The sequence below is a fragment of the Pteronotus mesoamericanus genome, unplaced genomic scaffold, assembly GCF_021234165.1.
Source record: "Pteronotus mesoamericanus isolate MK-2021 breed Mesoamerican mustached bat unplaced genomic scaffold, CSHL_Meso_final contig_180, whole genome shotgun sequence".
NCBI lineage: Eukaryota > Metazoa > Chordata > Mammalia > Chiroptera > Mormoopidae > Pteronotus > Pteronotus mesoamericanus.
In genome coordinates, this window is record NW_026555076.1 from 2,597,297 (window position 1) to 2,613,217 (window position 15,921).

Here is a 15,921-nt window from a genome sequence, read left to right on the forward strand (position 1 = left end):
GAATGAGGCAATGACAATAAAATAGAGCATTTTGAAAATTTAAAACATTTAATTACTGACTTAAAATTGAAAATGAAGCCGCTGAATAAAGTTTTAACTAAGTAGTGGCAAAGAATAATAATAAACAATCTTAAATCTTCTGATTCCCAGGGCTCTAATCTTTATACCATTTTATAAAGAGGCATTTTGCTAATATGTTACTTAGCTGTCATTGGAAAAGTGAACATATAAACTTGGCATTATGAGAAGTTATAACTTTTAATCTGATTTGGTTAACTTCTTCTGAGGAATTTTAAGACAAAATTTGAATTTGTCTTCTCTAAAATTCTTTGTGAAATAAACAGCACTTAAGATAGCACACCAATCATGAACTAACATAGAGGCTCTCTGTATGTGTTACAGTGTACATACTTATGTAATAGAAGTTCCCAGAGAATACATGCTTAAGACCTAAAAAGGTTTGTCTCTCCAAACTCTGCACATAACAGAGACAGAAAATTCTGTCTTCACAGCTACCTGAAAGCCAGAAGTTTCTTAAACGTCCTAAAAGCCACAAAATAATTTAAGCATTGAGAGGTAATTCTGAAGTGAGTCCTTTGTTGCAGCAGCAAGTGACAGAGTGCAAAGGCTTGTAAACACAGAAAATGGGTGAAAAAGCATTATCCTCCTTTACTAAAAAATCCTTGCCAACTATAGTTCAAACAGACTCTTATCGGCAAACCAGCTATGGGAGCTGTTATAATCTTATCTTAATGTGACAAAAGTGTTGATAAACACTTCAAGGGTCTGATAGAGATTAACAAATAAATAAAGCACTACTTGACTGGACTGAATCTCTTCAATAGGAAAACAGATACAGTTCCACCAAAAACCCATCATTTAAAAAATATACTAAAGGAAGCCCTTTTATTTTAAAAATAGAAAATGTACATTAAAAAAAAGTTTGCATTATTTTGGAAAGAAAATAACACAAGTGACTTCCCAAAGTCAGTGGGAAAAAAAATCAAAATATAGTTTACAAGGTCTACATAGTGAACATCCAGGTATCCCAGTTATCTTACTGAAGCTCAGTGCTATGTTGAAGATCTGCATACAATAAAATAAGACAATACCATTTTTGACTTATGGAATCAGTATTAATCTGTGGAGAACACTGATATGAGTGTTTACATAAGCATTTTAAAGCATCATTAATTTCAAAATTCTCCCCAAATTGCTAAGTTTCAGTGACATAATAAAATCATGTCAAAAATGCACAGTCAACGGATTTTGTGTGAAGGTACTTTTTTGGCAAGATTGTTTCCAACAATTATTTAGACTCATTAGCCTTGTTAATCTGTGCTGAGTCAGAGCTAAGCGACCACCAGAAGCTGTTAGCAATCATTAGATTTTTATCTCCTGTTTTCCATGTGACTTTTAAATATGGAACTACAACATGTGGATAATGGGTGTTTCTAATATAAAGTTACTGAATTACCCATAGTTGTCATCTGCTTAATGTTTTATTTTTCTGTGAAGTTTCTTTTTTCAGAATCATCAAATTTCCTCAATTGTTAAGAGAGAGCAGTATCCACCAATAAACATAATTGTCATAAGAACTCAGTTCCTTAGCACAGCAAAGATATGTCAATATATGCATGGCAGAAACAAACAAAAGCCACCCAGACTGCAAGTTGATGACAGGTAAAATCAGTGGAGATAGGCATATTACAGGGGACTTGTAGAAGTCTCCAGCTTCTTGATACTCCTTATTTTTAAAAGTCTTATTTATTTCCCATATGTATGTGTGTATATATATAAAAATATGTATATATAAAATATGTGTGTGTGTATATATCGGATAATAATCTATATTTTTCATCTAAGATGCTCTAGAATAATAACTGTAGACCCTAATGTGAGACTATATATACTAGTTTGCCTAAGACAGCTCAATTCACTTGTTGCACTATTTAATTATTAAGGGGACTTTTCAGTCCAAAAGTACTCTGGTTAGGACAAATATATAATAAAATCATCTCATTCTAATGTGGTTGATCTTTTCTAAATATGCCACCATTATGAACAGGGTTTTTTGCCTGACATCCTGGTGTGCCTCATATGAGATACCTCCCCTGGGCCTTTAGATCAGGTTTATTCAATCTCTTTAAATTGTACTTGGGCAAAAGCTGTATATATCAGATGGTATTATTGTTCAGTTTGGTTTACTGTGATAGGTCCTGTATACATCGGAAATTTTTTAGGGAGCATGCAAAACTGTGGTACATCTACACAATGGAATACTATGCATCAGAGAGAGAGAGAAAGGAACTCCTACCTTTTGCGACAGCATGGTTGGAACTGGAGAGTATTATGCTAAGTGAAATAAGCCAGGCAGCAAACAAAAAATACCGTATGATCTCATTTATAAGAGGAATCTAATGAACAAAATAAACTAATGGGCAAAACAAAACCAGAGACATGGAGACAAGGAACAGGCTGCCAGCTGCCAGAGGAAAGTGGGGAGGGGAGAATGGTGGAAAGAAGTGGAAGGGAATAGTCAAAGGACATGTATGAATGACCTGTGGACATGGACAGACACAGACAATCGTGTGGGGATGGACTGTGGAAGCAGGGAGTGGGGTGGGATGGAGGAGGGCAAAGGGGGAAAATTGGGACAATTGTAATAGAATAAACAAGATTTTTTAAAAAGTAGCAATGGGATCACCAATAAAATACAGATTTAATTAGCTCATATTGCACAGGAGTAAGGACCCCTGCTTCACTTTCATCTTTCCACTCTCATGTAGTTTCTCATTTGACAACTCTAACCTGTAAACATTTAGGGAAAGAGAATATGGGGAAATAGTTTCCAGTTTAATAAAGCTGACAATAATTTAGTTTGGTGGAAGAGGATTCTTAGCACTTATAGTCAAAACTCTTTGATTTTCAATTTGTTGTAAAAACATGGGATGTACTAAGTGATTGCTTATATCTGAATAGAAGACGCAAAAGCCATTTTGTAACAACTTTTTTTAGTCAAATTTTTCATATCTTCTATTTGTCTTAAAGCCTCCGAGCTAGGAATGCCTTGACAGAGTCATATATTTTATTTCTTTACCCTCATCCCTCCTCTTCTCATTCTCAGAGAATATTATTCAACCCCAAAGCATGTCTTCGCGGGGAACATTCCCAATGCAAATACACTAATTATATATTCCAAAAATGGAAGCAAAACTACAGCATCTTTATTGATGTATTCTTTGTGTTACACAAACTTTTGAAATGTTTTGAAAAAATAATTCAGACTTTTTGATTTTGAATAATGAGAATTTTACAAATTTTGGTTGAAAGTATAGTGATAATATTTTAAGAAAACTGCCTTGGTATCAACCCTGACAAACTTTGCCATATACCTATAGAAGCTGATAAGATTGGTAAAATGTATTTGGATAGAATGGTAAAAAGTAATAATAATTAACTCAAACAATCACACTAAATTAAAAGTCAAGAAAATGTCATTTGTAGCCTGATTGTAAACTTAGAGCTTATGAGTTTCTGAGGATATATTGAAGGATTAATGCAATAGGGATATTAATAACATTTTATATACTTGTTAAAAACTTGACATTGCAAAGTTAGCTGTAAACTTCATATGGACATTTAGAAAGTTGATTATTTTTATCTTGATATACTTTGTACTAGGATGAAGGGGACTTTGAGCATTAAAATAAAAGGCTTTCTGTCATATTTTCTTAGCTTTTGTGACTTTAGGTATTTAGTTTTACAGTAACAACATTATTTTATTGTTATAAGATGGAAAATATTTGTTATAATTCAAAATATTAGGTGTGAAGAAAAATAGCTGGATTCATGTAACCTATGAACTCAACTTTTCCTGCAGATGAAATGACAGAGAACAGTTATGTAAGTGCCCAAATGGTTGAGTGACTCTCCCAAGGGAAAAAAATGTCTTATTGTAAAAGAGAAAAAAGTATTAATTTTTCAAGCAATTTTGAGAATATAGAAGTAGGCAATACATAAAATAGATTATACAAAAGTGACTCATAATGTACCTATACAGCATCATACTATATATACTACAAACCAAGTAGACTTAAAAGACATCTATAGAACACTCCCTCCAACAACAGCAGAATATACTTTATTTTCAAGGGCACATGCAACCCTCTCCAGGGTAGACCTTATTTTAAGCCATGAAATGTATCTCAGCAATTTTGAAGGTTTGAAATTATATAAATACATACTTCTCTCTTAGTTGGATGAAATTAAAGATTAATAATATTAGGAAATTTGGGGAATTCTTAATAAAGTGACAATTAAACAACAATAACCTTAATAACCAATAGGTCCAAGAAAATATCACAAAAGAAATTAGAAAATGCTCTGAGATGAATTAAAAGGAAATAGCATTCCAAAACTATTAGAATGTAGCTAGAGCTACAGTTGGAAAGATATTAATAGCTATAAACACTCAGAATGAGAAAGATCTCAAACTATAGTCTGTAATCCCCAAGTGTTTTTAGCATTATGTTAGAATATTTTTATTCCATGGTAATCGCACCTATAATAAGTTATTCTTCCTTGCATCCCCAGACTATATGACAACTCAACAGCATGTCATGCTTTCTAGTTAGATGACTTGGTAATCTCAGAATAAGGACTAGAGGAAATGTAGCTCACTTTATTGAGCCTAATCTAATTGACCATTAGATACGTCTCTCAACCTCTCTGATGATTTTGGTTCATTTTTTGTTATTATGTGATTTTTTTTTAAAGAGTATTTGTTTTTTACATAAAATGTGTTTTAAGTGCAGGGATGCATGATAAATATCAAAGTATCATGTTGAGGCTCTTGTGAGATTTTTTCTGTCTTCTTTTTTTGTTTGCTTTTTAATAGATTTCACCTTTTAAAGCTATAACTTCCTATTTAACAGCATTTTATTCTGCATTGGTATGGTGATTACCTTGACTTTGACTGAGTGTAGCCCATATTGAGCAAAACTTTTCATAAATTTATGGAGCTATTTTAATACTCTTTTGCCTTCAGATGTTTGTCAATAATGAACAAACACTAAGTAGTATTTTAAAGTGCACCTTTCATTCTATGGATATAATTGAAATATAGCTGTATCTCATATGTTATAGAAAAGATGAGTAACTGTACATTGATATTTACAGAGGGGATTTTTAAAAATAAGTGAACAATCTGTTATAGATATTCATGCATGAATCTTGAATTAATTTTTAAATTATATTTTATTGATTATGCTATTACTGCTATGACAGTTGTCCCAATAGTTTCCCCTGTGCTCCCTTCCACGCTGCACCCCGACTCCCTCAGGCCATCCCCGCACTATTGTTCATGTTCATAGGTCATGCATATAAGTTTTGTGGCTACTCCATTTCCTATATTGTACTTTCCATCCCCATGGCTATTCTGTAGCTACCTATTTGTACTTCTTAATCCCCTCACCTCTTCACCCATTCTCCCACATGCCCCTCCCAGCTGGCAACCATCAAAACCCTCTCCATATCCATGATTTTGTCTCTATTATTTTTGTTTGTTTAGTTTGTTTATTAGATTCAATTGTTGATATATATATTTTTCCATTTTATTGTTCAAGTTTTGATTGTCTTCTTTTTCTTAAATAAGTCATTTTAACATTTCATATAATAATGGTTTAGTGATGGTGAACTCCTTTGTTTTTTTCTTGTCTGCCCTCTGATTCTAAATGATATCTTTTCTGTGTGGAGCAATTTGGCTCTAGGTCCCTGCTTTTTCATGACTTTGAGTTTTCTTGCCAGTCCCTTTCAGTTTGCAAAGTTTCTTTTGAGAAATCAGCTGACAGTCTTATGGGGACTCTCTTGTAGGTAATTAACTGCTTTTCTGCTGCTGCTTTTAAGATTTTCTCTTTAACCTTTGGCATTTTAATTATGATGTGTCTTGGAGTGGGCCTCTTGGCATTCATTTTGATTGAGACTCTCTGTACTTCCTGGACTTGTGTGTCTATTTCATTCACCAAAATTAGGGAAGTTTTCTTTCATTATTTTTTCAAATGATTTCCAATTTCTTGCTCTTTCTCTTCTTCTTCTGGCACCCTTATGTGAATGTTGGAACACTTGAAGTTGTCCTAGACGCTGCTTATACTATGGATTCTTTTCTTCTTCTTGTTCTGATTGGCTGTTTTTTCCCTGCTTATGTTCTAAATTATTGATTTGATTCTCAGCTTCTTCCACTCTACTGTTGTTTCACTGTAATTGTTCTTTATTTCAATTAGTGTATCCTTTGTTTCTTACTGGATCTGTTTTATGCTGTTGAGGGCCTCACTAAGTTCCTTAAGCATCCTTATAACCAGTGTTTTGAATTCTGCATCTACACATTATCTCCATTTTGTTTAGTTCTTTTTCTGGAGTTTTGATCTGTTCTTTCATTTGAGCCATGTTTCTTTGTCTCATTTTGGCAGCCTCCCTGTGTTTGTTTCTATGTATTAGGTAGAGCTGCTATGACTCCCTGTATGTTAGCATGGACTAATATAGTAGGTATCCCGTAAGGGTTCATGGCACAGCCTCCCTTATTACCCAAGCTGGGTACTTAAGGTGTGCCCTTTGTGTGAGCTGAGTATATTCTCTTCTTGTAGGTGAGACTTGATTGTTGTTGGAAAGTCAATGGGAGGGATTTACCCAGGCCAGTCAGCTGCAAGGACTGGCTATGAATACTGACCATCAATCTCTGCCCTCTACGGAGGATCAGCTGTGCAGGAGAAGGGTGCTGGTGCTCCAATGTGGTCTGTAGCTGTCCAGTGGGTGCACAGGCTCTGGGGTTTCCTGGGTCGTGCAGGTCAGGATCACCTGTATTCTTCCTGGGGCCACCCTGCATGAGCTATAAAGCAATCTGAGATGGCTGTGACTTGTGCTGGGTTTGGAGATAACCAGGTGAAGCCAAGCTGTGAATCTAGGCTAGTGACTGTTAGTTTCAGGCCTGGGGCCACTTAGTGAGAGGTATGTGGGCTGAGGACTTACTGAGTCTGGCTATTGCTTGTTTGATAGGATTTAGAAAGTTGTGAAGCATGAGCAAAGACCAACCATTCATGTGGAAAAGTCACACTTAACAATTTGGGTGGGCCCATAATTTGGGTAGGATGGAGTCTCAGGGGATCCCCAGGGCAAGACAAAGAGTGTTAGCCAGGTTGATGGAGTCTTAGATATGTTACCCAGTTGCTGGTTCTGTGGTATGTGGGCCTAGGGCCAGAAAGTAGCAGTGGCCACTGCCTGCCTTTTTGTCTGGCAGAAAGCTATCCCCCAGGTCCCACCTTCATGCCAGACACTTCAGTTCGTCCCTGTATATTACTGTGCCTTTCAAGCTGCTGCCCTGGTGCTGGAGCTCTGATGGAGTGAGTCTGAGTAAGTCTGTGTGTGGGTTCTTTAAGGGGAACTGCTCAGGATTCCAGGAGTTTCTTCCACCAACTTAATCCCCTCTGGTCTTTGCAGCCAGAAGTTATGGGGGCTAATCTTCCTGTCATTGGAACCCTGAGTTGGGGAGCCTGGTGTGGAGATAGGACTCCTCACTCCCAAGATATCCTTCATGAATTTTTATCCACCACACATGTATGTGGGACCAGCCTGTTCCATATCTCTGCCTCTCCTATTAGTCTGGATAAATGTGGTTTCTTTAATTCTGTAACTTTCAGACTTCCATTCAACTCAATTTCTGACGGCTCTGACTGATGGTTGTTCTATATTTTAGTTGTAATTTTGATGTGTTTGTGTGAGGAGGCATGCTGTGTTTACCTAGCCACCATCTCGACCAGAAGTTGAATTAATTTTCAGTTTATGTAGAGCAGCTTTTAGAAGGTATGTGAGCTTTGGACTTCTTTTTGAAGCTTTTTGTTTTATTTTGACAAAGATTTTTGAAAGGATTACTTTAAACAATTTTTAAATCAATAAGTAATTATCATGGTTCTTCCCAATCAAATAAGTATTGATTTAGAAGAGGACATATGCTTTTTCTTTATTTCTAGGAAAGAATGCTGTGATTGTCAATTGCTGTTATTTCACATTAAATAAACTCAGATATTTGTTAAATGAAGTGATACAAAACATTTGGAAGACATACATACAACTTTATGTTATTTAGCTAAGAGTTGTAACAGCCTATTCTGGTTGTTTTTTTCTATCTGGTCTTTGCTTATCAGTTTGTGGGAGATATTCAGATACTATATTAGCATGTTTATTTGAGGTGTTAACATCCAACCTGACAGCATTATCTCCACTGTTTATAGCACCATAAAATTGTTTTATAGAGCCACAATTAGTACTGTTAAGTCTAGATATTATAAGGAGTAGTACTGATTGTTCCACAGTAAAGTTTACTTTATAGTGACATTATTGAACAATATTTGTGCCATCATGCTTTATGGCATCACATAATTTCACTGTAAGGGAATAACAGTTATCTTGAATAATCTCACAGCTAAACTTGACATTCATGGTACTTTTTAATTCAGTTCTACAATAATTAACAGGCTTTTCTGGTCCTCTAAACTTGTGAGAAAAGTTTTAAGTGAAGACATTACAAGTTATAAACTTTAAACTATTTTGCATAATTGACATTTTTAAAAATATATTTTGTTCTGATTGTGTTTGGATATTTTATATTTTATTTAAGAAATGAAAACACAGCTTTTTATTTTATTTGTGGGTTTTTTATATGTAAGCCATTTTGTAATGCTATTACAACCTCTATTTTAAATGAATATAATTTAAATATGAATTCATTTTTAGCACATAGTGTATTCATACTATAGCATTTGAAGTCATGGATGCCAAATAACAGCTATATAATTTGATTTGCAGTTATCATACCCAATGTTGGCTAAGTAACAAATGCGTTGAAATACTATTTATCTATTATATTTGTAAGGATATGTTAGGATATACCTTATTATTCAATAATCCAAATATCTCAGTTATAGATCCCTGTTCATAAAATTTTAGACAAAACCCCAGAGACTTGTCTTCTGTGTAATAATGATGGAGCTTACGAGAGCTTTCATTATCCTATAACTTCAGCATATTGAATAGGTGTTCTTCCCATTCGGTGTGACAGATCAGAAAATTCCAGAGGATCTCAGATTAGACACTAAGATACAAAAATGATTACCTCATTACAACTCACTGTCCAATACTAGTCACATTGCTACTTTTAACTACATGGCACTAGAAAATGTAGTTTTCCATGGATTTCAAATACACAAGAAGACACATTTATATTAGGAAAAGCTATTGCCCATCAAAGCATTGGTCCATATTAGTTAAATTGAACATATATTGCTATATCATTACTTTTCATAAAACAAGAAACTATAACTTATTATGTAAATAAAATTTCCTTTTGAAATTGGACAGTTGCAAGGATTTTTTCAATTATTTTAGACACATAGCCATCTATATTTAGTGCATTATTTTTTAGTAAATGGAACATTCTTAGAATTGATCTTCTATAAAAGACTCCAGCATATTCATGGACATTTCACATCCTCGGGAGCATGTAGTTCATAAATTAAATTAAGTTGAAGTAATTTTTAATGTGTGAAAAGAAATCATGTGTATAAAATTTTGTTATTGATTAATTTCCCTCAGTACTTTGCTTAGGAACAATAATTGTAATTTGAATCATACAGTAGTTCCATTAATTTTTTTATTGATTCAACTCATCATTTTTTCTTTATATTAAATGATATTGCTCATAAACCTTTCTGTTACAAAGCCATATTTATTTAGTTTATGTTGGTATAACTGTGGTAGCAATAAAATGCAAGTTCAAAGTGGCTTTGGTCTGATGCTAGCTGCTAAATAGGGAGGGGGATAGTAACCTGGCATTGGACTGTATGTGTGAGCATAAGTAGAACTGATTATGACCCAAGGATCAAAGAAATTTAAGATCAAAATCCATATTTTGTTAGGTGATGGACCTGAGTAAAAATACCAAGGAGAAATTTAATATTTTTTCCTGTAAATAATCTGACAGATATCAGAAAATAACTGTGGGAAGCCAGGGATAGCAGAATTTCTTATGTGCTCATAACAAGCTCCAGAAACATTAACCTCTGTTTTGTAAGTTGTCCTGCTAGACTGATGTAGATGGGGAAATAAATACCTACCTACAACCATTTTATCTTATGCTTCTCATTGGAAGATATATCTCCATTCTATGGGAAAGTTGTTAGAAATGAAAAAATCAAATTTAGAATTTTTTCTCAATAATTACAGCAATATCTGGTCTGCCTTTTCATTTATCCCATCTGATTTGTGTTTGACCAAGGAAGCACTTTATTCAAGTTAAACAAAATGTTCTAGTTGTTCATTAGGATTCCTATGTGATCCTAAATGGCTTTCTTACTGAGTTTTTCTTATGATAATCTTCACTTTTCAAAAGTTAACTTTTGATATTATTCTCTCTGATTCTGTTAACTTAAATTTCTGCAGTGAATAGAGCTGTCCTGAAGAGCACAATGTATTCATAAGTGTGAAGTGGTTTGCTCACATTAATGCTAAACCATCTAAGCTGCTTCATGGGTAAAAAGGTGCTTGAGGATTATGTAGTATTTTTAGAAAGTCTATTCAAAAACTGTTAAAAGATAATTTCCAAAAATATTTGTGATATAGTTCAATAGACAGGAATTAATTATATCCCACATTTATGCTATTATTTATTAAATATTAATTAATAGGAACATCATTTAATGATTAATATATTTAGCTTTAAAATTTTTTATTTAAATTTTATTTTTAATAAAAATTGTATATTGTATATAATTACAACATACAAGATCATTAACTAGAATTCAAGGTTTGCATAGAATAATTTCCCCCATTGCATGTGATATTACATACAATTAAATATACAGATTACAAGTGTACTTTTACATAGTTTTAACAAATGCATGCCCCTGTGCAAAACAAACCCCCATCAAGATATGGGATGTTATTTATAATCTTAGAATGTTCTCTCATTCCCGTTCTCAGTCAATCCTTACTCTAACCCCTAATCACAAACACTCATCTTATTCCTTTTCTATCAGAATAACTTTGTCTTTTCTAGAATTTCAGACAAATTACCCTGACTGATGTGACTCAGTTGGTTGAGTGTTGTCCTGGAAGGTGAAAGTTCACTCGCCCAATTCCAGGTGAGGGTACATGCCTGGGTTATAGGCTGTCCCAGCTAAGGCAGACCTGAGAGGCAATGCATCAGTGTTTCTCTCTCCCACATCCATGTTTCTCTCCCTCTTCCTCTTTCCCTACCTACTCTCTAAAAATAAATAAACGAAAATAGAATTTCAAACAAATAGAATCAAAGAGTATGTATACTTTGAGTAAGGTTTTTGTCATTTGGTGTAATATTTTTGAGATTCATCCACATTGTTGCATGTCAGTAGTTCATTACATTTTATTATTGAATACTAATCTATGGTATGAATATAACTCAACATTTTAATCTATTCTTCTCTTGATGCACACTTGATCTATTTCTAGTTTTGGCATATTTTAAATAAGGCTGTTATAAGCATCCCTGTGTATGTCTTTTTGTGAACATATATTTTCACATTTTAAATTAATATCTGGTAGTGGAATCACTGTATCTTAATGTTACTTTCATATTTGTATCATAACCAAACTACTTCCCGATGTTGCTATAGAATTTTAAATTCTTAACATCAATGTGTAAGAGTTCTAGTTGTTATGCATCATCAAAGCATTTACAATTCTTAGTATTTTTAATTTTAATCAATCTTGATGGTATGAAGTGATATTATGATTTTGGTTTGCATTCTCTTGATAATTAATGATACTGAGTAGTTTTTCAAATGCTTTGTGACCATTTGTGTATTTTGTGAAATGTCTCTTCAAACATTTAGCTCATTTTTTACTAGATTGCTTGAACTCTTTGACTTGCATGAAGTTCTTTATATATTTTGAGTACCGACGCTTTGTCAAATATATGTCCTGTGAATAGTTTTTGAATCTGTGATTTGCTTGTCTATTTTTCTGTGTCTTGATGAATAGAAATACTTAATTTTTTCAATTCTATTTAATCAAATGTTTCTTCATAACTGTTTCTTTCTGTGACTTGTCTACCAAATATTTGCCTAATCACAACCAAATATTTTGCTGTATTTTCTATTAAATATGTTACGGTTTAAATTTTGGCTTGTTTTGACAGCTTTGAAAAATATCAAATGGATATGAGTCCATTTCTAGGTCTTTACTCTGGGCCCTTATTGATCTAATTATCTTATTCCACTCTACATTGTCTTAATTAATAAATGTTTTTAATAAATTGTGGAGTAAGGTATGGAAAGCCTTAGAAACTTTTTCTTCTTTTTTTGTTAAATATTTAGATATTCTAAAATGTTTATTTTCCACATAAATTTTACAATTGGCTTGGAAATTTAAATAACAATAATAAAAATAATAATAACAAAAAGAATTTTGGATTTATAAATCAATTAGAGGAGTATTGATATCTTAGCAATATTGACTCTTCCAATCTAGTACATATTTCCTAATACTTATAGGTAATTTTAAATATCTCTCAATAAGAATTCTATATAAACATCTCCAAATTTTAGTCAAAACCCCAGAAAGCATGTGTTAGGAGATAGGGCCACAAGCTCGGTGTAAGAACCCTGCTCTAGAAACTAGAATTTAGTCTTCATTTGAGGAATAAAGCTGTACCTAGGAGTAAAAGATAACTTAAATAGATCAGACATGTAAAACCAAAAACTAACGCTAAACAAGAGTATTTATTTCAAGCTGAAATTCTATTGATCAAATGTTGGTAGGTAAGTGAAGCTACTGAAAATTTCATGCATTTTTTTTGAGATGTAAAGTGCTATAGCTACTTGAGAAAAATCCTCTAGTAGAATATAGTAAAATGTAATCTTACACTGTGACCCACAATTCAAATCCTAGGTATCTGCCCCTAAGGAGATGAAACTGCATGTCCACCAATTAAATAAACAAATTTATAATGTGCAAAAATGTTTACATAGTTTTATTTTAAAAAGTCTCAATATGGAAATTACCCAAATGTCCATCAACAGAAAAGTGGATAAATGTGTTCTGGTACATTCACACAATGTCATACTGCACATCAGTGAAAAAGAATGAACTAGCAATAAAATAACAACATGGGTAAATTTCACAGAAAAAAAATGTTTAGTGAGAGAAGGCAGGCATAAAAGACTGTACACAGTATGACTGTGCTTATGTTACATTCAAATACGAAAGAACCGATCCATGATGATAGATATCAGGAAAGTGGTTAATTTGTGAAACCTATTGTCTAAGAGGTGATGTGAAGGAGCATTTTAAGATACTGAAAGTGTTTTCTATCCTGATCCAGCTAGCGGCTCTATAGGTATATAAACATAAAATTAACTGAACCAAGGCTTAAGATTCATACACTTTACTGTGTGTAGTTTACATATTAGTTTAAAAGAAAGAAAACATATAGAATGATTAGGTTCCAAGTCTAACTCTCTACCATATTCAGAATACAAGTATAAGGCAGCTCTTTTTTAAGCAAGTTACCGGATGATTTCTTATGAGAAAACGGAGACTTAGAGAAAAGACTTCCCTTTGATGAAACCTGAAAAATACACTGTTAAAACAATAGGTGTTACAGCAATAGGTGCTGAACCCAATCAGCTGACTAGCTCCACATACAGTCCATAATCACTTTAATACTTTCCTCTTTTTAGATAATCAAGGATCAGAAGTTATGAGAGAAAATATATAAACATGAACATTTCCAAAATATGGAATAAAGAAATTCAAAGAAAACAATGCTATTTGAAACAACAAGAAAACATTTTGTAAAAACCAAATGCCATCATGATGACAGAGGAAAGTCTTACCATCAACTTAAGAACATATGCAGGTTTCTGTGAAAAAAATAATTGGAAACATGTTCTTAGAAAAAATATACAAAATAAACAAAACTTTTAAAAGAAAAATTGAAAGACAATGCCAAGGTAAGCTCCCTAAAGAGTGAAAAATGATAAATAGAAAATATTATAAGATAATTAGAAAATAATTAGAAGAGTTCAAATATCAGAATAGTATATCTTCTGAAACAGAACAGTAAATAAGACGAAAAGTATAATATACCAAAGTAGTTGGATAATAAAACTTCCCAAGGACTGAAGGTAATGTGCCTCATAGGAAAAATAGCCACACTGGAAGATAGAATACAAAGGAAATGTTACTGAAAGGTGGTTTTCAATATAGAATTTATATGTATTTATACCCTACAGTGTAAAAGCAAGTAAAGACATGAAATGATTCATAAAATTTCCCTCTCCTGCATGCTTTTCTAGAAAACTACTAGGGAAGGTAGTCTAGCAAATCCTGGATATACATTAAAACCAGATGATTCAGGAACTGTGGCCCTAACGAAGGCTAACAAGTTAGAGAAATTCCTAGTTTGCAGCCATGCGTCAGTCACATAGAGCAAAGCATACTGCTTAAAGCAGGACTTTGGCTGACTCCAGAATGCCAATTGCAAACCATTAACTCACTGAGTGATGCACTGGACAAGTCCAGCCATAAATTTGTGTCAGCAACATACACTTGGCGTACCGAAAGCCCAGTCCTGTCTGCTGACACTAAAAAGGATTTATGTTACATAACAGCCTTGAAAATGAAAAGCTGCAGGGAAATAATGCCTTGATATATTGTTTTTCAACTATGATATCTTCTAATGTGATTCTTCTATATAATCTTAGCAAAAGTGACCAACATTAAAGTAGTCACTAACGGTAATTTGGTAAAAATAAGTAAAAATTTTAAAAAACACATAAAAGCCTCTTTTACAACTTTCCCTTTGATTCTATTGAATAGAGCCTCTTTGACTGTCACTAAAATATAGTGGTAAAGGAGAAAGACTTTATATCTATGTTTGTGTTTGATAGAATAATTATATTAATAATTTAACATAAATGTATGTTAATAGAACAAATAATATAAGTTTGGAATACTTAACATATCAATGGTAGCTTAATGGAAAAATGAAAAGATGATATATTTAGTGAGATTTTGGATATGGAGCCCAAAGAAGTTGATAAATGAAAAAATAGCAGTTTTATCACTTTATTTTGAGATATTCAGGTGATTATTTGAAGTATCAAAATAAGAATGCTTTAATTGCGTCCTTGGTAAAGAGGTCTGGTGATAAGGCACTGATATTTTCTTTGCTTTTTTTTATTATAATCCATTTTTTGGTGACTTTTAAAATAATATACTTAAACATTAATAAATTTATAAAATAAACCAAAAATACCATGATGTATTGATTTGGCCAAACAATTTCTTTTTCATAAGATGGCTGTAATAACACCTGGTTGTATTTAACTTCATTTATTTTTTTTTAGATTTTATTTATTTATTTATTTATTTTTAATTAATTAATTTATTTTTTCAAATACATTTGTCTCTGCCTTCCCCCCACCTCTTTCCCTTGCCCCCTCCCTCCCTCAACTCTTCCCCTTTAGTTTTGTCCATGAGTCCTAGCTATATGTTCCTTGACTGTCCCCTTCCCTTCCATTTAAAACAATTTTGTTAGACTGTATTGTAACAACTGTCATATAAGCATGCCTTTAAAAACAAACATCAAAATTGGTGAATTTTTGTGTAGCCATTTTAATATTAAGGTGGAAGAAAATATTCAGGATTTTCAGCCTGCTATGTTTTATTACTTCAAAAAAGGTAAAAACACAGCTGAAATGCAAAAAATAAAAAAAAGATTTGTGTAGTATATGGAGATGTTGTGATCGAATGTGTCAAAAGTGGTTTGCGAAGTTTTGTGCTAGAGATTTCTCGCTAGACGATGCTCCATAGTCAGGTAGACCAGTTGAA